General features: G+C 41.6%; 8 non-coding genes across 8 annotated transcripts; all 8 read right to left on the bottom strand.

Annotated features, from left to right (window-relative positions):
* Window positions 1–2,108: 2,108 nt before the first annotated feature.
* On the bottom strand, window positions 2,109–2,294 carry LOC141197900 (U2 spliceosomal RNA). The gene has a single exon (XR_012269921.1). It is a non-coding gene; the product is annotated as a U2 spliceosomal RNA (small nuclear RNA).
* Window positions 2,295–8,688: 6,394 nt separating this feature from the next.
* Window positions 8,689–8,879, bottom strand: LOC141198483 (U2 spliceosomal RNA). Its single transcript, XR_012270432.1, has one exon. It is a non-coding gene; the product is annotated as a U2 spliceosomal RNA (small nuclear RNA).
* A 1,128-nt stretch (window positions 8,880–10,007) lies between these two features.
* Window positions 10,008–10,198, bottom strand: LOC141198482 (U2 spliceosomal RNA). Its single transcript, XR_012270431.1, has one exon. It is a non-coding gene; the product is annotated as a U2 spliceosomal RNA (small nuclear RNA).
* A 1,118-nt stretch (window positions 10,199–11,316) lies between these two features.
* Window positions 11,317–11,507, bottom strand: LOC141198302 (U2 spliceosomal RNA). The gene has a single exon (XR_012270255.1). It is a non-coding gene; the product is annotated as a U2 spliceosomal RNA (small nuclear RNA).
* A 1,118-nt stretch (window positions 11,508–12,625) lies between these two features.
* On the bottom strand, window positions 12,626–12,816 carry LOC141198301 (U2 spliceosomal RNA). Its single transcript, XR_012270254.1, has one exon. It is a non-coding gene; the product is annotated as a U2 spliceosomal RNA (small nuclear RNA).
* A 1,118-nt stretch (window positions 12,817–13,934) lies between these two features.
* LOC141198300 (U2 spliceosomal RNA) lies at window positions 13,935–14,125 on the bottom strand. The gene has a single exon (XR_012270253.1). It is a non-coding gene; the product is annotated as a U2 spliceosomal RNA (small nuclear RNA).
* A 1,118-nt stretch (window positions 14,126–15,243) lies between these two features.
* On the bottom strand, window positions 15,244–15,434 carry LOC141198299 (U2 spliceosomal RNA). The gene has a single exon (XR_012270252.1). It is a non-coding gene; the product is annotated as a U2 spliceosomal RNA (small nuclear RNA).
* A 1,118-nt stretch (window positions 15,435–16,552) lies between these two features.
* On the bottom strand, window positions 16,553–16,746 carry LOC141197973 (U2 spliceosomal RNA). The gene has a single exon (XR_012269973.1). It is a non-coding gene; the product is annotated as a U2 spliceosomal RNA (small nuclear RNA).
* Window positions 16,747–21,433: the final 4,687 nt, after the last annotated feature.

The following is a 21,433-nucleotide window of genomic DNA, read 5'->3' as shown; positions in this document are numbered from 1 at the left end:
GATGCAGCTTCTGCGTAAGTCCTGGTCCTGGTCCTGTTGGGGCATCCTCGGAACATGTGCCCCGCCTCACCACAAAGATTGCATTTCCTCCCAGCGGGACAGTCCTTCATTAAATGTCCGTAACAGCTGCAATTATTGCAGCGGTCTACTTTCCTGCCCGTGCAGGACGTTTGGGTATGACCCATTTGTCCACAGTTCCTGCAACATACCGGCATTCCAGGGTAAAATAAGTAGCCTCTGCTCTTACCGATCACAAATGTTGAGGGAGGGTGTAGCATTCCTCCCACTCCGCTTGGGTCCCTCTTTAGACGGGCCATGTACCTCCTCTTGCCGCACCAGAAGCCTACCGCGTTCTTCACAGTGCCCAGGTATCTCAGATCATCACAATAACGGATAAGGTAGGTCGAGATGTCTGCAGCTTCCACAAAGGGGTTCGGGAAATGCACCACGATAGGGATCTCGTCATAGGCATACAAGAGACAAAAGGTTAGTCCATCCAATTCATCTAAGTAGTTTTTCTCATTTACCTTTTGTACGAGTTGGTGACAGCATCCCTGGCTCTTGAAGGTGATGGTGTAAGTCCCCTTGTACTCATTGTCCTGGAAGCAGAATATGTCTTCCCGCCGAAACTCCAGAACTTCAAGCAGAATCCTATGGCAGATGTAGTCCAAGTTCTTCTCCGTCCTCGATCCTGCTCCAACTTCAATCCTCACGGTGTTCCGCATCCGGGCATCACCTGATGAATATGTGAGCGTTGCCGGCATCCTTCACTCAGGAACGTACCGACTCTTCTCTCTGAAAGGCGCAAGCCTTCATGGGATCCCTTCCCGTTGCTCCCGGACTAATCCTTCCTCCCAATAGCAGCAGGGGGGTTAAGTCCCTCCGAAGAGGAACGATCCCCCCAGGCCGAGAGAAAGGGTACCAAGAGCACCTCACAGGCAAGACCACACAGGTAAACCTGATAGATCGTGCCAAAAGGCCGAGAAGCGATAACCAGAATTGGTTTCAAACTACGGAGCCACCCAAGGATCCTGAAAAGTCCATTTGTGGAGATGAGCTCCTGGACTCCCGTTAAGAAGACATGTTGTCAACCTCTAGATCCCTTACATGCCTGCACTTTTCGGCTTGCTGCTGCTGCAATCCACGCGTTTTAGATCTGCATAACTCCACCTCTTTAAACACAGCACCTTCACCCCCTGCTGTTCCCACCCGCCTCAACACCGTTGGAAGGGAGGAGAACCAATTAAGGCGGGGGTGGGGTGGAACGAGCAGCTGTCTACCCTTAGCAGGAGGGCTGCTGATTACATACCTCTCCTGCTGCTGCTGCTGCTGCTGGCTGTCCAGCAGCAGACTGAAGGTGGCTGCTGCTGTGCACAGGTATATAAAGGCTCAGAGCCTATTATGACACGCGCAGCCAGCGTTCCATTGCCACATTCCATCTACTGCAGGCAGGATACCTGGCTGGCTGAATGTCGCTGAGAAGCTCACAGAGACCGCCATAAGCAACAGTTTAACAGAATGCCACAGACTAATCAACCAAACTTTTTGGGTTGGGTTCTCTTTTATAGTCTGCAGGCATTAAATGAAAGAAGTCAGTGTTCCAGCAGAGGGAGACAACGTTTCAGAAAAGGCATTGTAGCAAACCAAAAAAGAAATTTTAAGCGCAGCAGAGTAACCAGCGCACATACCTGTTAGCTCAGGTGAGTTTAAAAGGCTGCTGTTGATAACAAGGGCATTTGCTAAATAGATGGTGTGTGTGCAACAATATACTGAAAGGTCAATTATATTGTGCAGCTTATCTCACCACCTGTAGTTATTTAGGTGAAAGCTCCAAAATGCTTGCCTAATATGTCTGTTTATCCAAAAGGAAGTAAAAAGGGAGAGCTAGAAAGATAGCATTTCATTACATTACATGGCAATGCAATGCACAGTTGCTGAAGTTGAACCAAAATGAGCTTGTAATCTGGCTTCTGCAACTTTGAACATGAAAAATCCAATGAGGAGAAGAAAAGCAAAGCCAAAGAGTCCATCCCAAAATCCGACAAACAAGCAAAATGAACAAAAAACATTGAATTCAATTCTTTCTGATTTTAGAAACTGCATTAAAGAAGGGGTGCACCAGTCCTGGAGATACTGCAATACCAGGTCAATGCGTGGAGTGGACAGAGCAAGCTCTTTTTCCATCTCCCTGTTCTAAAAATCCATTTAATATATGGTCCCCAGATAGGGGACGTATCAGATATTAAACTGATAAGAACAGATTTTTTTAATTTGGCTATCCCCTGCAGAGGGATAAAACCGTTTATTAAAACTTTAACAAATTACAAGCATAATTTAACAAATACCAAACGTTAAAAGACAAATGAAATTTACAAAACAAAAAAATACAAAGATTTTAAATAATTAGGTTCCATTGGTCAACAAGCCATTTTTTGGAAATATGTACATTCTTCTTTTTGTCAATTAAAAAATAAGTATACATTTCACATAAACATAAACTTAAAACATCATTCACTGATAAAACATCTTGTTTAAAAATAGCAATGTTGCGCGCTTTCCAGAGAGATGACTTGGCGCAGTTCACTGTCTTCCAAGCCATTGTGTACTGGTCCATTGTGGGGCATTCCATAAGTCCGTATAGCACAGTTTTATATGTAAAGTCCTTGAGGTCTGCCACCCTTTCCAGTAGGGGGAGCAGTCTTCTCCAGAAATCCTTTGCAAAATTACATGTCCATAATAGATGTTCCACCGTTTCCTCTTCTTGGCATCCGGCTCTTGGGCAGATGGCAGACCTCACAAATCCTCTTCTGTATTGGAATGCCCGGCAAGGAAGACAGCGGTGCATGCAACTCCAAGCCAGATCTCTCTGTTCATTAAAAAGATAAAAAACGTTAATCATTTTCCAGATAGACATAGATTTGTCATCATCATATCTGTCAACATTACATATTTCCTCACTTTTACGTATTTCTTTAATTAGTTTCTTACTATTTCTTAATTCCTCTATTTTCTTAGTCCCTAAATTAAAATCGGACACTATTTTCCTTAAAATCTCATAATGCGTCGACAAATTAAAAGCATGGGGCACAGATATATTAACTTCATACCATCCAAACTTTCTCATAAAAAATCCTGTATTAAAACGCATAAAAAAGGACCAATAGTGATTCTTAAAAAGGGCATTAAAACAGTAAACGAACAGATGGATTAAAAGAAACCTATTAAAATCTGGAAAATCTTTACCACCTTTTACTTTTGATTTCATCACGATTTCTCTTTTCAGCTTTTCCATTTTTGAGTTCCAAAAGAAGGTAAAACAGGTTTTGGTTATCTTTTTTAAAACATTAACAGGCGGGGGGAAAACCATGCTAAGATACAATAAAAGAGGTAAAATCACCATCTTTAAAACCAATACTTTACCCTCCATTGTAAGTCTCCTCATGTTCCACATACATATTTTCGTATTTACTTTCTGTGTAACTGTTTCCCAACTATTATAACCATCATTATTTTCAGTGAATGATATACCTAAAATGGAAATGGATTCGGAGACATTAATTGGTACATCGCGTAAAATCATCCCCCCAACACTTAAAATGTTACACTTATTAAAATTGATTTTAAAACCAGAAGCTAGGCAAAAGGATTGCACTTGATGGAGAGTGGCCGTAAGTGATGGTGCATCTGTACACAAGACCGCCACGTCATCCATGTAGCCTACAACCTTGGCCTCCAAACCACCGCTTCCAGGCAGAGGGACACCGCATATCTGTTTATTTTGGCGTATTGCACATAACATTGGTTCCAGTGCACAGATAAACAGTAGGGGGGACAGAGGGCATCCCTGTTTCACCCCTGACCGTAAAAATACCTCTTGTGTCTTAAAACCATTCACTAAAATCTTACTTGTACAATCCTTGTAAAATGCTTTAAGCGATAGTAAAAACCCTTCTGGTATGCCCATTTTCTCTAAAACTTTAAAAAGATAAAAGTGTGAGACACGGTCAAATGCTTTTTCAAAATCAATAGATAAAATCGCCATTTTCCCCTTTCTGTCTTTCACATCCTCAATACAGTCTTTCACTAAATTCAGATTGTCCCATATACTGCGCCCCGGCACCCCACACACTTGATTAGAATGAATAACTTTGCTGATGACTTCTTTTAGACGATTTGCACAAATTTTAGCCATTATTTTATAGTCACAATTTAAAAGTGTTATTGGTCTCCAGTTTTCTAATTTTGATTTATCACCTTTTTTGTATAGGAGGGAGACTTCACCTTTCTTCCAGGAATTTAATAAAACCTTATTATTAAAAACCTCAGTAAACAAATAAAACAAATCATCTTTTAAAATACCATAAAAACATACATAAAATTCTATTGGGATGCCATCAGGACCAGGGACCTTTCCAGTTTTAAAACTTTTAATAGTTTTTAACACTTCTTGTTCCGTTAAAACTTGGGATAAAAACTCTTGGGATGCGGGATCTAAAACAGCTGTTAGTCCTTGCAGCGAATCATCCATTAATTTATTATCTATATTTTTTCCATTAAAAAGATTAGAAAAAAAAAACTCAACTTTACCCAGCATATTTTTTATATTATTCTCACCATCTATATGGTCAATTATCACTTTTTCTTTTTTATTTTTCCTAAAAAAATATCTGGAACACTTTTCATTTTCTTCTTTATGTTGTACTCTAGAACGAAAAATTATCTCTTTTCCTTTTTGTTCTAGCCATTTTGAAATCTCTTCTTTTAAGTTTGAAATATCAACTTGTACATCTATCCCATTGTCTCTGAGCTTAAATAATGTTTGTAGGCGGGTATTTAAAATTCTATATTCTTCATATTTTTCTTTGGCTCTACATATACTCTTTTTAATAAAAAAGTCTTTTATTTTTACTTTCATTCTATCCCACCATACACTCATAGTCTCATTTGTTTTTTTCCCTTTTCTACATTTCCTATAAAACTCAATAAAATCTGATAAAATCTGCGGGTCGGTTAAAAGGGATACGTTCATTTTCCAGCTTTTCTTACCACATTTTTTGTTATCATTTACTTTTATGGTAAAGGATAAAAGTTTATGGTCTGAAAATATATTAGTTAAAACTTCACATTTGGCAGGTATTGTTTTATCTGAACCAAAAATAAAATCAATCCTAGAGCTACAATTAGCATTGCTCCAAGTGAAACCGGCGTCCTCTGGGCTGTCACTATGACACTCTTTATATATGTCTATCAATTTAGCATCTTTGACTATATCATGTAGCATACCTGAGGTTTTATCGTAGTTCCTGCTTACAGAGCTGGAGCGCCGGTTTTCACCTTTTAAAACACAATTAAAATCCCCTGCTAAGATAAAAGGTTCAGAGTTATTAATAAATAATGGTAAAAGATCAAGCATTTCGGCTCTTTCATTTTTCTCTGGGGATCCATAAAAATTTAAAAACTGCCATCTAATACCATCAATAAAAGCTTTCACTAATAAAATACGACCTGGTAAAATTTCCTGAATAAAATCAATTAAAACGTTCCCTTTAAAAAGTATGGCTACACCCGCTGATCCTGCAGCATTTGATCCGGACCAGACAGATGGCCCACACTTCCACTCATCTTTATATTTTTGATATGACATTTCATGTGGGATATTACATTCTTGCAGAAAAAATACAGATGCAGTAAAACACGTAAAAAAATTAAAAAGAGCAGTTCTTCTCATGTTAGATTTTATGCCTCTCATGTTGAGGGAAATACCTTTGAGTTCAGCCATCATTAGAAAATGTAAAAATTTTACTTAGGTAACTAAGAGCAACGGATTTACCTGTCCGATGAACCTGATCAGACCACTGGGCTTGCGCCTCCCTCCTCATCTGATAGTATCGTCACGAGAGTCTCCGTGGAGGAGGAAAGATTACCACATTTATATAAACCCGACGCTACACTGGCATAGCTCGGAGGGCTGGCTGGCAGAACCCGCTGGGTCTCCATTGGCTGGCCATGCAGTTCCTCATCAGGTGGGTCCCCGAGGGGTTCCGCCGCCCCTGTTTGACCTGTAGAAGGTCGTCCTATAGGAGGAGGTTGCGCACAAGGCAGAGCCTCTGACTCTTCAGAGGCAGCAAGATCCCGTTCCCCACCTGTAGCAGTGGAGACCGAAACCTCTGAGGGTCCAGCGTCCACGTCCGCTTCTGGAGAAGTGTCCATCTGTTCACCTCCTGCTGCCTCCTCCGAACCACCCTTTTTCTTTTTCTTAGGACCCACCTTTATCCACTCAGCGCCCTCAGCCCTAGGAGACCCAGACTGGGCATGGGCTTCTGTGTCGGCCTTTTGCCGGTCCCTTTTGACCTTACCAGTAGTGCCCTTCTGCTCCTTCTCAGCCCTCCTTTTGGACTCCCGCAAGTCCTGCAGCCAGGTTTTGGGATTTGGTATTTTACCTGTCATAGACTCTGGAGACACTTCACTATTTGGTACGCCCTTATTGTCTCCAGAGGCTCCAGGTTGTTGTTCCTCCTCCTGAGGGGTGGTCTGATCTTTTGGTCCTTGGTCGGACGTCTTGGACTTCCCCTTTTGCTCATCTTCCCGAAATCTGTGAGGGCAAGAAAAATAAAAGTGACCTGGAGTCTGGCAAAAACTGCATTTCTTTTCCTTAGGGCATTCTTTTGTCTCATGTTCTTCACTAGCACAATTTCTACATGATACATGACAGTTTTCTTTTGAATGACCATAGCGCCCACAATTTCTGCAATATACTGGCATCCCAGAAAAGAAGAAATCCCCATTTGTTTGCCCAATTTTGAAACGGGCAGGGGGGAGCCGTATACCACCTGGTGTATTTGGATCTCTTGTACACTTCACAAGGAATTTCCACTTAGATGTCCATATGTTATATTCGTTTAATATCTTCCCAATACATTTAACACTTTTAAAATAAATTGCTAGAAATGACATTACTTCTGGAGCAGAAACAAAGGGCGAAAATACTTTTACAATAACCAGTCTTACCTCATCCAGGACGTGCTCAACAATTTGTATCCCTTTCAAAACAGGACTATTTTCAACTTTTTTTTAACTTTTCTAGTACATCTCTAAAAATACCTTCTCCGGTGAATGTGATGTCATAGTCACCTCTTCTGGGATAATCCTGGATGGAGAGAATTTCATTCCTTTGTACGCCAAGAAGGTTCCTGAGCACGTCCTGGACTACATACCCTAATTTCCTCATATCCGAGCCACCCGCCGTGAAGTGAACTCGGATAGAGTTTTTTAGCCTCGCATAAAGAGGCACGAGGTTAGGGTCAACCTCCATGGAAAAACGCAACAAGGTTGCAAATTGCAGCCGCTTGCAATCTGCGCTCCCAGTGTTCTTGCAGCGAAAAACACCTGGAAGCTGGGGGATCGCAACTCGTTACCCTGGGACTAAGCCCTCTCCCTAATAGCAGCAAGCAGGTTAAGTCCACCAAAGTGGACGATCCTGCCAGGCCAAGGAGAGGGGTACCCGAGTGCCCTTCAACCACAATCTCCTGCAATAAAGCACTTGATCTTAGCCAAAAGGCCGAGAAGCGATAACCAGAATTGGTTTCAAACTACGGAGCCACCCAAGGATCCTGAAAAGTCCATTTGTGGAGATGAGCTCCTGGACTCCCGTTAAGAAGACATGTTGTCAACCTCTAGATCCCTTACATGCCTGCACTTTTCGGCTTGCTGCTGCTGCAATCCACGCGTTTTAGATCTGCATAACTCCACCTCTTTAAACACAGCACCTTCACCCCCTGCTGTTCCCACCCGCCTCAACACCGTTGGAAGGGAGGAGAACCAATTAAGGCGGGGGGTGGGGTGGAACGAGCAGCTGTCTACCCTTAGCAGGAGGGCTGCTGATTACATACCTCTCCTGCTGCTGCTGCTGCTGCTGGCTGTCCAGCAGCAGACTGAAGGTGGCTGCTGCTGTGCACAGGTATATAAAGGCTCAGAGCCTATTATGACACGCGCAGCCAGCGTTCCATTGCCACATTCCATCTACTGCAGGCAGGATACCTGGCTGGCTGAATATCGCTGAGAAGCTCACAGAGACCGCCATAAGCAACAGTTTAACAGAATGCCACAGACTAATCAACCAAACTTTTTGGGTTGGGTTCTCTTTTATAGTCTGCAGGCATTAAATGAAAGAAGTCAGTGTTCCAGCAGAGGGAGACAACGTTTCAGAAAAGGCATTGTAGCAAACCAAAAAATAAATTTTAAGCGCAGCAGAGTAACCAGCGCACATACCTGTTAGCTCAGGTGAGTTTAAAAGGCTGCTGTTGATAACAAGGGCATTTGCTAAATAGATGGTGTGTGTGCAACAATATACTGAAAGGTCAATTATATTGTGCAGCTTATCTCACCACCTGTAGTTATTTAGGTGAAAGCTCCAAAATGCTTGCCTAATATGTCTGTTTATCCAAAAGGAAGTAAAAAGGGAGAGCTAGAAAGATAGCATTTCATTACATTACATGGCAATGCAATGCACAGTTGCTGAAGTTGAACCAAAATGAGCTTGTAATCTGGCTTCTGCAACTTTGAACATGAAAAATCCAATGAGGAGAAGAAAAGCAAAGCCAAAGAGTCCATCCCAAAATCCGACAAACAAGCAAAATGAACAAAAAACATTGAATTCAATTCTTTCTGATTTTAGAAACTGCATTAAAGAAGGGGTGCACCGGTCCTGGAGATACTGCAATACCAGGTCAATGCGTGGAGTGGACAGAGCAAGCTCTTTTTCCATCTCCCTGTTCTAAAAATCCATTTAATATATGGTCCCCAGATAGGGGACGTATCAGATATTAAACTGATAAGAACAGATACTACACCTGATCTTAGCCAAAAGGCCGAGAAGCGATAACCAGAATTGGTTTCAAACTACGGAGCCACCCAAGGATCCTGAAAAGTCCATTTGTGGAGATGAGCTCCTGGACTCCCGTTAAGAAGACATGTTGTCAACCTCTAGATCCCTTACATGCCTGCACTTTTCGGCTTGCTGCTGCTGCAATCCACGCGTTTTAGATCTGCATAACTCCACCTCTTTAAACACAGCACCTTCACCCCCTGCTGTTCCCACCCGCCTCAACACCGTTGGAAGGGAGGAGAACCAATTAAGGCGGGGGGTGGGGTGGAACGAGCAGCTGTCTACCCTTAGCAGGAGGGCTGCTGATTACATACCTCTCCTGCTGCTGCTGCTGCTGCTGGCTGTCCAGCAGCAGACTGAAGGTGGCTGCTGCTGTGCACAGGTATATAAAGGCTCAGAGCCTATTATGACACGCGCAGCCAGCGTTCCATTGCCACATTCCATCTACTGCAGGCAGGATACCTGGCTGGCTGAATGTCGCTGAGAAGCTCACAGAGACCGCCATAAGCAACAGTTTAACAGAATGCCACAGACTAATCAACCAAACTTTTTGGGTTGGGTTCTCTTTTATAGTCTGCAGGCATTAAATGAAAGAAGTCAGTGTTCCAGCAGAGGGAGACAACGTTTCAGAAAAGGCATTGTAGCAAACCAAAAAAGAAATTTTAAGCGCAGCAGAGTAACCAGCGCACATACCTGTTAGCTCATGTTAGCTCAGGTGAGTTTAAAAGGCTGCTGTTGATAACAAGGGCATTTGCTAAATAGATGGTGTGTGTGCAACAATATACTGAAAGGTCAATTATATTGTGCAGCTTATCTCACCACCTGTAGTTATTTAGGTGAAAGCTCCAAAATGCTTGCCTAATATGTCTGTTTATCCAAAAGGAAGTAAAAAGGGAGAGCTAGAAAGATAGCATTTCATTACATTACATGGCAATGCAATGCACAGTTGCTGAAGTTGAACCAAAATGAGCTTGTAATCTGGCTTCTGCAACTTTGAACATGAAAAATCCAATGAGGAGAAGAAAAGCAAAGCCAAAGAGTCCATCCCAAAATCCGACAAACAAGCAAAATGAACAAAAAACATTGAATTCAATTCTTTCTGATTTTAGAAACTGCATTAAAGAAGGGGTGCACCGGTCCTGGAGATACTGCAATACCAGGTCAATGCGTGGAGTGGACAGAGCAAGCTCTTTTTCCATCTCCCTGTTCTAAAAATCCATTTAATATATGGTCCCCAGATAGGGGACGTATCAGATATTAAACTGATAAGAACAGATACTACACCTGATCTTAGCCAAAAGGCCGAGAAGCGATAACCAGAATTGGTTTCAAACTACGGAGCCACCCAAGGATCCTGAAAAGTCCATTTGTGGAGATGAGCTCCTGGACTCCCGTTAAGAAGACATGTTGTCAACCTCTAGATCCCTTACATGCCTGCACTTTTCGGCTTGCTGCTGCTGCAATCCACGCGTTTTAGATCTGCATAACTCCACCTCTTTAAACACAGCACCTTCACCCCCTGCTGTTCCCACCCGCCTCAACACCGTTGGAAGGGAGGAGAACCAATTAAGGCGGGGGGTGGGGTGGAACGAGCAGCTGTCTACCCTTAGCAGGAGGGCTGCTGATTACATACCTCTCCTGCTGCTGCTGCTGCTGCTGGCTGTCCAGCAGCAGACTGAAGGTGGCTGCTGCTGTGCACAGGTATATAAAGGCTCAGAGCCTATTATGACACGCGCAGCCAGCGTTCCATTGCCACATTCCATCTACTGCAGGCAGGATACCTGGCTGGCTGAATGTCGCTGAGAAGCTCACAGAGACCGCCATAAGCAACAGTTTAACAGAATGCCACAGACTAATCAACCAAACTTTTTGGGTTGGGTTCTCTTTTATAGTCTGCAGGCATTAAATGAAAGAAGTCAGTGTTCCAGCAGAGGGAGACAACCTTTCAGAAAAGGCATTGTAGCAAACCAAAAAAGAAATTTTAAGCGCAGCAGAGTAACCAGCGCACATACCTGTTAGCTCAGGTGAGTTTAAAAGGCTGCTGTTGATAACAAGGGCATTTGCTAAATAGATGGTGTGTGTGCAACAATATACTGAAAGGTCAATTATATTGTGCAGCTTATCTCACCACCTGTAGTTATTTAGGTGAAAGCTCCAAAATGCTTGCCTAATATGTCTGTTTATCCAAAAGGAAGTAAAAAGGGAGAGCTAGAAAGATAGCATTTCATTACATTACATGGCAATGCAATGCACAGTTGCTGAAGTTGAACCAAAATGAGCTTGTAATCTGGCTTCTGCAACTTTGAACATGAAAAATCCAATGAGGAGAAGAAAAGCAAAGCCAAAGAGTCCATCCCAAAATCCGACAAACAAGCAAAATGAACAAAAAACATTGAATTCAATTCTTTCTGATTTTAGAAACTGCATTAAAGAAGGGGTGCACCGGTCCTGGAGATACTGCAATACCAGGTCAATGCGTGGAGTGGACAGAGCAAGCTCTTTTTCCATCTCCCTGTTCTAAAAATCCATTTAATATATGGTCCCCAGATAGGGGACGTATCAGATATTAAACTGATAAGAACAGATACTACACTTGATCTTAGCCAAAAGGCCGAGAAGCGATAACCAGAATTGGTTTCAAACTACGGAGCCACCCAAGGATCCTGAAAAGTCCATTTGTGGAGATGAGCTCCTGGACTCCCGTTAAGAAGACATGTTGTCAACCTCTAGATCCCTTACATGCCTGCACTTTTCGGCTTGCTGCTGCTGCAATCCACGCGTTTTAGATCTGCATAACTCCACCTCTTTAAACACAGCACCTTCACCCCCTGCTGTTCCCACCCGCCTCAACACCGTTGGAAGGGAGGAGAACCAATTAAGGCGGGGGGTGGGGTGGAACGAGCAGCTGTCTACCCTTAGCAGGAGGGCTGCTGATTACATACCTCTCCTGCTGCTGCTGCTGCTGCTGGCTGTCCAGCAGCAGACTGAAGGTGGCTGCTGCTGTGCACAGGTATATAAAGGCTCAGAGCCTATTATGACACGCGCAGCCAGCGTTCCATTGCCACATTCCATCTACTGCAGGCAGGATACCTGGCTGGCTGAATGTCGCTGAGAAGCTCACAGAGACCGCCATAAGCAACAGTTTAACAGAATGCCACAGACTAATCAACCAAACTTTTTGGGTTGGGTTCTCTTTTATAGTCTGCAGGCATTAAATGAAAGAAGTCAGTGTTCCAGCAGAGGGAGACAACGTTTCAGAAAAGGCATTGTAGCAAACCAAAAAAGAAATTTTAAGCGCAGCAGAGTAACCAGCGCACATACCTGTTAGCTCAGGTGAGTTTAAAAGGCTGCTGTTGATAACAAGGGCATTTGCTAAATAGATGGTGTGTGTGCAACAATATACTGAAAGGTCAATTATATTGTGCAGCTTATCTCACCACCTGTAGTTATTTAGGTGAAAGCTCCAAAATGCTTGCCTAATATGTCTGTTTATCCAAAAGGAAGTAAAAAGGGAGAGCTAGAAAGATAGCATTTCATTACATTACATGGCAATGCAATGCACAGTTGCTGAAGTTGAACCAAAATGAGCTTGTAATCTGGCTTCTGCAACTTTGAACATGAAAAATCCAATGAGGAGAAGAAAAGCAAAGCCAAAGAGTCCATCCCAAAATCCGACAAACAAGCAAAATGAACAAAAAACATTGAATTCAATTCTTTCTGATTTTAGAAACTGCATTAAAGAAGGGGTGCACCGGTCCTGGAGATACTGCAATACCAGGTCAATGCGTGGAGTGGACAGAGCAAGCTCTTTTTCCATCTCCCTGTTCTAAAAATCCATTTAATATATGGTCCCCAGATAGGGGACGTATCAGATATTAAACTGATAAGAACAGATACTACACTTGATCTTAGCCAAAAGGCCGAGAAGCGATAACCAGAATTGGTTTCAAACTACGGAGCCACCCAAGGATCCTGAAAAGTCCATTTGTGGAGATGAGCTCCTGGACTCCCGTTAAGAAGACATGTTGTCAACCTCTAGATCCCTTACATGCCTGCACTTTTCGGCTTGCTGCTGCTGCAATCCACGCGTTTTAGATCTGCATAACTCCACCTCTTTAAACACAGCACCTTCACCCCCTGCTGTTCCCACCCGCCTCAACACCGTTGGAAGGGAGGAGAACCAATTAAGGCGGGGGGTGGGGTGGAACGAGCAGCTGTCTACCCTTAGCAGGAGGGCTGCTGATTACATACCTCTCCTGCTGCTGCTGCTGCTGCTGGCTGTCCAGCAGCAGACTGAAGGTGGCTGCTGCTGTGCACAGGTATATAAAGGCTCAGAGCCTATTATGACACGCGCAGCCAGCGTTCCATTGCCACATTCCATCTACTGCAGGCAGGATACCTGGCTGGCTGAATGTCGCTGAGAAGCTCACAGAGACCGCCATAAGCAACAGTTTAACAGAATGCCACAGACTAATCAACCAAACTTTTTGGGTTGGGTTCTCTTTTATAGTCTGCAGGCATTAAATGAAAGAAGTCAGTGTTCCAGCAGAGGGAGACAACGTTTCAGAAAAGGCATTGTAGCAAACCAAAAAAGAAATTTTAAGCGCAGCAGAGTAACCAGCGCACATACCTGTTAGCTCAGGTGAGTTTAAAAGGCTGCTGTTGATAACAAGGGCATTTGCTAAATAGATGGTGTGTGTGCAACAATATACTGAAAGGTCAATTATATTGTGCAGCTTATCTCACCACCTGTAGTTATTTAGGTGAAAGCTCCAAAATGCTTGCCTAATATGTCTGTTTATCCAAAAGGAAGTAAAAAGGGAGAGCTAGAAAGATAGCATTTCATTACATTACATGGCAATGCAATGCACAGTTGCTGAAGTTGAACCAAAATGAGCTTGTAATCTGGCTTCTGCAACTTTGAACATGAAAAATCCAATGAGGAGAAGAAAAGCAAAGCCAAAGAGTCCATCCCAAAATCCGACAAACAAGCAAAATGAACAAAAAACATTGAATTCAATTCTTTCTGATTTTAGAAACTGCATTAAAGAAGGGGTGCACCGGTCCTGGAGATACTGCAATACCAGGTCAATGCGTGGAGTGGACAGAGCAAGCTCTTTTTCCATCTCCCTGTTCTAAAAATCCATTTAATATATGGTCCCCAGATAGGGGACGTATCAGATATTAAACTGATAAGAACAGATACTACACTTGATCTTAGCCAAAAGGCCGAGAAGCGATAACCAGAATTGGTTTCAAACTACGGAGCCACCCAAGGATCCTGAAAAGTCCATTTGTGGAGATGAGCTCCTGGACTCCCGTTAAGAAGACATGTTGTCAACCTCTAGATCCCTTACATGCCTGCACTTTTCGGCTTGCTGCTGCTGCAATCCACGCGTTTTAGATCTGCATAACTCCACCTCTTTAAACACAGCACCTTCACCCCCTGCTGTTCCCACCCGCCTCAACACCGCTGGAAGGGAGGAGAACCAATTAAGGCGGGGGGTGGGGTGGAACGAGCAGCTGTCTACCCTTAGCAGGAGGGCTGCTGATTACATACCTCTCCTGCTGCTGCTGCTGCTGCTGGCTGTCCAGCAGCAGACTGAAGGTGGCTGCTGCTGTGCACAGGTATATAAAGGCTCAGAGCCTATTATGACACGCGCAGCCAGCGTTCCATTGCCACATTCCATCTACTGCAGGCAGGATACCTGGCTGGCTGAATGTCGCTGAGAAGCTCACAGAGACCGCCATAAGCAACAGTTTAACAGAATGCCACAGACTAATCAACCAAACTTTTTGGGTTGGGTTCTCTTTTATAGTCTGCAGGCATTAAATGAAAGAAGTCAGTGTTCCAGCAGAGGGAGACAACCTTTCAGAAAAGGCATTGTAGCAAACCAAAAAAGAAATTTTAAGCGCAGCAGAGTAACCAGCGCACATACCTGTTAGCTCAGGTGAGTTTAAAAGGCTGCTGTTGATAACAAGGGCATTTGCTAAATAGATGGTGTGTGTGCAACAATATACTGAAAGGTCAATTATATTGTGCAGCTTATCTCACCACCTGTAGTTATTTAGGTGAAAGCTCCAAAATGCTTGCCTAATATGTCTGTTTATCCAAAAGGAAGTAAAAAGGGAGAGCTAGAAAGATAGCATTTCATTACATTACATGGCAATGCAATGCACAGTTGCTGAAGTTGAACCAAAATGAGCTTGTAATCTGGCTTCTGCAACTTTGAACATGAAAAATCCAATGAGGAGAAGAAAAGCAAAGCCAAAGAGTCCATCCCAAAATCCGACAAACAAGCAAAATGAACAAAAAACATTGAATTCAATTCTTTCTGATTTTAGAAACTGCATTAAAGAAGGGGTGCACCGGTCCTGGAGATACTGCAATACCAGGTCAATGCGTGGAGTGGACAGAGCAAGCTCTTTTTCCATCTCCCTGTTCTAAAAATCCATTTAATATATGGTCCCCAGATAGGGGACGTATCAGATATTAAACTGATAAGAACAGATACTACACTTGATCTTAGCCAAAAGGCCGAGAAGCGATAACCAGAATTGGTTTCAAACTACGGAGCCACCCAAGGATCCTGAAAAGTCCATTTGTGGAGATGAGCTCCTGGACTCCCGTTAAGAAGACATGTTGTCAACCTCTAGATCCCTTACATGCCTGCACTTTTCGGCTTGCTGCTGCTGCAATCCACACGTTTTAGATCTGCATAACTCCACCTCTTTAAACACAGCACCTTCACCCCCTGCTGTTCCCACCCGCCTCAACACCGTTGGAAGGGAGGAGAACCAATTAAGGCGGGGGGTGGGGTGGAACGAGCAGCTGTCTACCCTTAGCAGGAGGGCTGCTGATTACATACCTCTCCTGCTGCTGCTGCTGCTGCTGGCTGTCCAGCAGCAGACTGAAGGTGGCTGCTGCTGTGCACAGGTATATAAAGGCTCAGAGCCTATTATGACACGCGCAGCCAGCGTTCCATTGCCACATTCCATCTACTGCAGGCAGGATACCTGGCTGGCTGAATGTCGCTGAGAAGCTCACAGAGACCGCCATAAGCAACAGTTTAACAGAATGCCACAGACTAATCAACCAAACTTTTTGGGTTGGGTTCTCTTTTATAGTCTGCAGGCATTAAATGAAAGAAGTCAGTGTTCCAGCAGAGGGAGACAACGTTTCAGAAAAGGCATTGTAGCAAACCAAAAAAGAAATTTTAAGCGCAGCAGAGTAACCAGCGCACATACCTGTTAGCTCAGGTGAGTTTAAAAGGCTGCTGTTGATAACAAGGGCATTTGCTAAATAGATGGTGTGTGTGCAACAATATACTGAAAGGTCAATTATATTGTGCAGCTTATCTCACCACCTGTAGTTATTTAGGTGAAAGCTCCAAAATGCTTGCCTAATATGTCTGTTTATCCAAAAGGAAGTAAAAAGGGAGAGCTAGAAAGATAGCATTTCATTACATTACATGGCAATGCAATGCACAGTTGCTGAAGTTGAACCAAAATGAGCTTGTAATCTGGCTTCTGCAACTTTGAACATGAAAAATCCAATGAGGAGAAGAAAAGCAAAGCCAAAGAGTCCATCCCAAAATCCGACAAACAAGCAAAATGAACAAAAAACATTGAATTCAATTCTTTCTGATTTTAGAAACTGCATTAAAGAAGGGGTGCACAGGTCCTGGAGATACTGCAATACCAGGTCAATGCGTGGAGTGGACAGAGCAAGCTCTTTTTCCATCTCCCTGTTCTAAAAATCCATTTAATGTATGGTCCCCAGATAGGGGACGTATCAGATATTAAACTGATAAGAACAGATTTTTTTTTTTTTTTTAATTTGGCTATCCCCTCACAGGGATAAAACCAGTTTTATTTAAAAATTACACAGATGTACAGAAATAAAAGCAACATTTTACATCATTACAAATTTTTATACATTGTCTCGAAACATACGAGACTTAAAAACATAAATTATTCAATAGGATAAAAATTTGCATATATTCAAATTAATAAAATGTTACAAAAATTCAAAATGTGTTCCATACATTGACATCCCATTTTAGGGAGATATTTGGATTATTTTTTTTATCTAATAAAAAATATACATACATTTCACTTAAACAAAAACTAAAAACATCATTTAAAGACAATTCATCATGATTAAAAATTAAAATATTTCGTGCTTTCCAGAGAGCTATTTTGGCGCAATTTATTGTCTTCCATGCCATAATTTTTTGGTCTTCTGTTGGGCATTCCATAAGTCCATAAAGTATTGTGGCGTAGTTAAAGTCTTTGAGGTCTGCCACTTTTTCCATCAGAGGGAGCAATTTTCTCCAGAACGCTTTTGCAAAAGGACAAGTCCATAGTAGATGTTTCACTGATTCCTCCTCTTGACATCCGCTTCTTGGGCAAATGGCAGACCTCACGAGTCCTCTTCTATGTTGGAATGCCCGGCACGGAAGACATTGGTGTGCGCAGCTCCAAGCCAAATCTTTCTGTATATTAAAAAGATATTTTGCATTAATGACTTTCCATATATTCAATATTTGTTCATCATCATAGCGCTCAATGTTACATAACTCTTCATTTTTACAAAGACTTTTAATTAATTTCTTACTATTTTGTAGATCTCCCGCTTCTTTACCCCCTAAATTAAAATGAATCACTATTTTTTCTAAAATTAAATAATGCGTTGGCAGTTTAAAAGCATATGGAGATGATAAAACCGTTTCAAACCACCCAAACTTTCTCATAAAAAAACCAGTGTTATAACGCATAAAAAAGGACCAATAGTGATTTTTAAAAAGGGCATTAAAACAGAAGCAAAAAAATTTAATTAAAAGGAACCTACTAAAATCTGGAAAGTCTTTCCCACCTTTGAGCTTTGGTTTTGTTACAATTTCTCTTTTTAATTTCTCCATCTTAGAACTCCAGAAAAAAGTAAAACATGCTTTAGTGATCTTTTTTAAAATATTTACAGGGGGAGGGAAAACCAAACTCAAATACAATAAAAGAGGCAAAATGACCATTTTTATAATTAATACTTTACCCTCCATCGTTAATTTTCTCATATTCCACATACATATTTTCGTATTCACTTTCTGAGCTACCGCCTCCCAGTTATTTAGACCATTATTGGATTCACAGAAAGAAATACCTAAAATATTAATAGAGTCAGTTATTGGAATAAAAACATTGTGTAAAATCATCTCCCCAATATTTAAAATACTACTCTTATTAAAATTAACCTTAAAACCAGAAGCTGTACAAAAGGATTGGATCTGTTTGAGTGAGTTTTGTAGTGATGGTGCATCTCGGCAAAGGACCGCCACATCGTCCATGTAACCCACCACTTTTGCTTCTGTTCCTTTGCTTCCAGGTAGAGGGATACCACATATTTGTCTATCTCTACGGATTGCACATAAAAGTGGCTCAAGAGCACAAATAAAAAGTAGTGGGGACAGGGGGCACCCCTGTTTTACCCCTGATTTTAAAAAAACATCTTGTGTCTTGAAACCATTTACTAAAATCATACTTGTGCAGTCCTTATAAAACGCTTTAAGAGATAATAAAAACCTTTCTGGTATGCCCATTTTTTCTAAAACCTTAAAAAGATAAAAATGAGAAATCTGATCAAAAGCTTTTTCGAAGTCAATTGATAAAATTGCCATCTTCCCTTTTCTGTTTTTAATGTCTTCAATACAGTCTTTAACAAGGTTTAGATTGTCCCAGATACTGCGCTCAGGCACACCACATACTTGGTTTGAGTGGATTATTTTTCCTATAATTTTTTTAAGGCGGTTTGCACAAATTTTTGCCATTATTTTATAGTCACAGTTTAGTAGGGTTATAGGTCTCCAGTTTTTTAAGTCTGTCTTATCACCTTTCTTATATAATAATGAGACCTCCCCTTTTTTCCAGGATTTTAATAAAACCTTATCATTAAAAACTTCAGTAAAAACATAAAACAGATCCTCTTTTAAAATATCATAAAATTTTACATAAAACTCTATAGGAATACCGTCTGATCCAGGGACTTTTCCAATTTTAAAACTTTTTATGGTTTGTAAAATTTCTTCTTCTGTTATGTTTTTTGATAAAAACTCTTGGGAGGCGGTATCTAAAACAGATGTTATTTCTTCTAGAGAATTTTGCATTATATTTTCATCTATTCTTTTATCATTAAAAAGATTAAAATAGTAACCATGTACCTTTTCCAAAATTTTTCCCATATTTTTCTCTCCATCTATATCTTCAATTACTGTTTTTTTCTCTCTAATTTTTTTAAAAAAATATCTAGAACATTTTTCGTCTTCCTCCACGTGTTTTATTCTGGAGCGGAAAATGAGCTCTTTCCCTTTTTGTTCTAGTGATTTTGTTATTTCTTCTTTCAGTATTTTAATATCTTTTTCTACTTCTAGACCATTTTCTCTAAGTTTATATAAGGTCTGTAACCGGGTATTTAAATTATTATATAATTCTAGCTTTTCTTTTGCTTTATATATGCTTTTCTTAATAAAAAAATCTTTTATTTTTTTTTTCATTTTATCCCACCAGGCACTTATAGGGACATTTACATCTTTCTTCCTCCTGCAGTTTTTATAAAATTCAATAAAATCCGATAAAATCTTAGAATCATTTAAAAGGGATACATTCATTTTCCAAGTTTTTTTCCCACATTTTTTATTAGCATTAATTTTTACACTAAAAGATAAAAATTTATGATCTGAGAAGATATTATCGTGGGTTTCACATTTATCAGGTAAAATTTGTTCTGAACCGAATATAAAATCTATTCTTGAACTGCAATTTAAATTGCTCCAGGTAAAGCCGGCTTCTACTGAACTAGTCTTGTTGCATTCTTTATAAATATCAACAAGTCTAAAATCACTTAAAATATTACTTAACATACCGGTAGTTTTGTCATAGTTTCTACTTACGGCTGTAGAGCGCCGACTTTCACCCTTTAAAATACAATTAAAATCACCTGCCAAGATAAAAGGTTCAGAGGTATTAATAAATAATGGTAAAATCTCTAACATGTCAGCTCTTTCAATTTTATCTGGGGACCCATAAAAATTTAAAAATTGCCATTTTACACCATTAATAAAAGCTTTAACTAATAACATACGACCTGGTAAAATCTCTTGGATAAAATCAATTTGAACGTTTCCCTTAAAAAGTATAGCTATCCCTGCTGATCCGGTAACATTTGACCCGGACCACACTGATGGGCCACATTTCCAATCCTCTTTGTATTTTTTGTAGGATACTGTGTGGGGGATATTGCATTCCTGTAAAAAGAAGACGGAAGCCGTAAGACAAGTTAAAAAATTAAATAATGTTACTCTTCTGGTTTTTGATTTTAGACCCCTCACATTGAGGGAAATGCCCTTAAGTTCTGCCATTGGAGGAAAGTAAAAAAATTATATAAAACAGAAATACGGAACTTACTTCCTATCCGCTGAACCGGCCAGACCACTTACGCTCGAGCTACTTCCCTCGTCCGAATTTATCGTAAGTAAGGACTCCATGGAGGAGGAACTTGACTCACCAAGACAATGACCCAACGCTACATGTGAGTAGCTTGGGAGACAACTAAGATGAACAGCACCCTGGGTCTCCATGGGCTGGCCATTCAGATCCTTATCAGGTGGGTCCCCAGGTGGCTCCCCTGCACCCAGGGGAGGCCGACACACAGGGGAAGGTTGGGTACAAGGCAATGTACCCGAGCTCACGGAGCTGGCAAGGCCCGGCTCCCCACCGGGGTCAGCAGGGTCCGGGACTTTTGGGGGACCAACGTCCACCTCCCCACCAGGAGATGTGTCCATCTGATCCCCATCAGCCGCTCCATTCGAACCATCTTTCTTCCCTCTTTTCTTTTTATGGGGACCCACCGTAGTCCAGTTAGCCTCAGACTCAGGCCCAGGAAACCCAGTTTTTGCCTCGGGCTCGGTGTCAACCTTCTGCCGGTCTCTTTTGGTTTTACCGATCATGCCCTTTTGTTCCTTTTCTGCCTTTCTTTTAGCCTCCCTGTTGTCTTGGTGCCAACTTTTCCTCACTGCTTGGGAGTTACCCTTCATTACCTCTGAGCTTTCCTCATCACTCGAATTGCCCTCTTTGCTCGCTGAGGCTCCAGGTTGTTGTTCCTCCTCCTGAGGGGTGGTCTGACCTGTTGGTTCATTTTCGGATGTCCTGGCCTTTTCCTTCCGTCTCTGTTCGGCCTCCCAGAACCTATGTGGGCATGAAAAATAAAAATGACCAGGTTTTTGGCAGAAATTACATTTTTTATCATGAGGACATTCTTTGGTGTCATGTTCTGTACTAGCACAGTTTCTACAGGTTGCCTCACAGTCATCCTTAAAATGGCCATATTTTCCACAGTTTCTACAAAAGGGTGGCATACCAGAAAAAAAGAAGTCTCCATTTGAGGAACCTATTTTAAAACGTGCAGGAGGGAGTTTCACACCGCCTGGGAAATTAGGGTCTCTTTCACATGTTACTAGAAATTTCCATTTGGACGTCCATATGTGAAACTCATTAAGT

This window comes from Phyllobates terribilis, unplaced genomic scaffold (genome assembly GCF_046119375.1).
Source record: "Phyllobates terribilis strain yellow unplaced genomic scaffold, ASM4611937v1 Scaffold_94__1_contigs__length_6153435, whole genome shotgun sequence".
Lineage (NCBI taxonomy): Eukaryota > Metazoa > Chordata > Amphibia > Anura > Dendrobatidae > Phyllobates > Phyllobates terribilis.
Note: the sequence above shows the minus strand (reverse complement) of the source record. Positions and strands in the feature narration are given on the sequence as shown.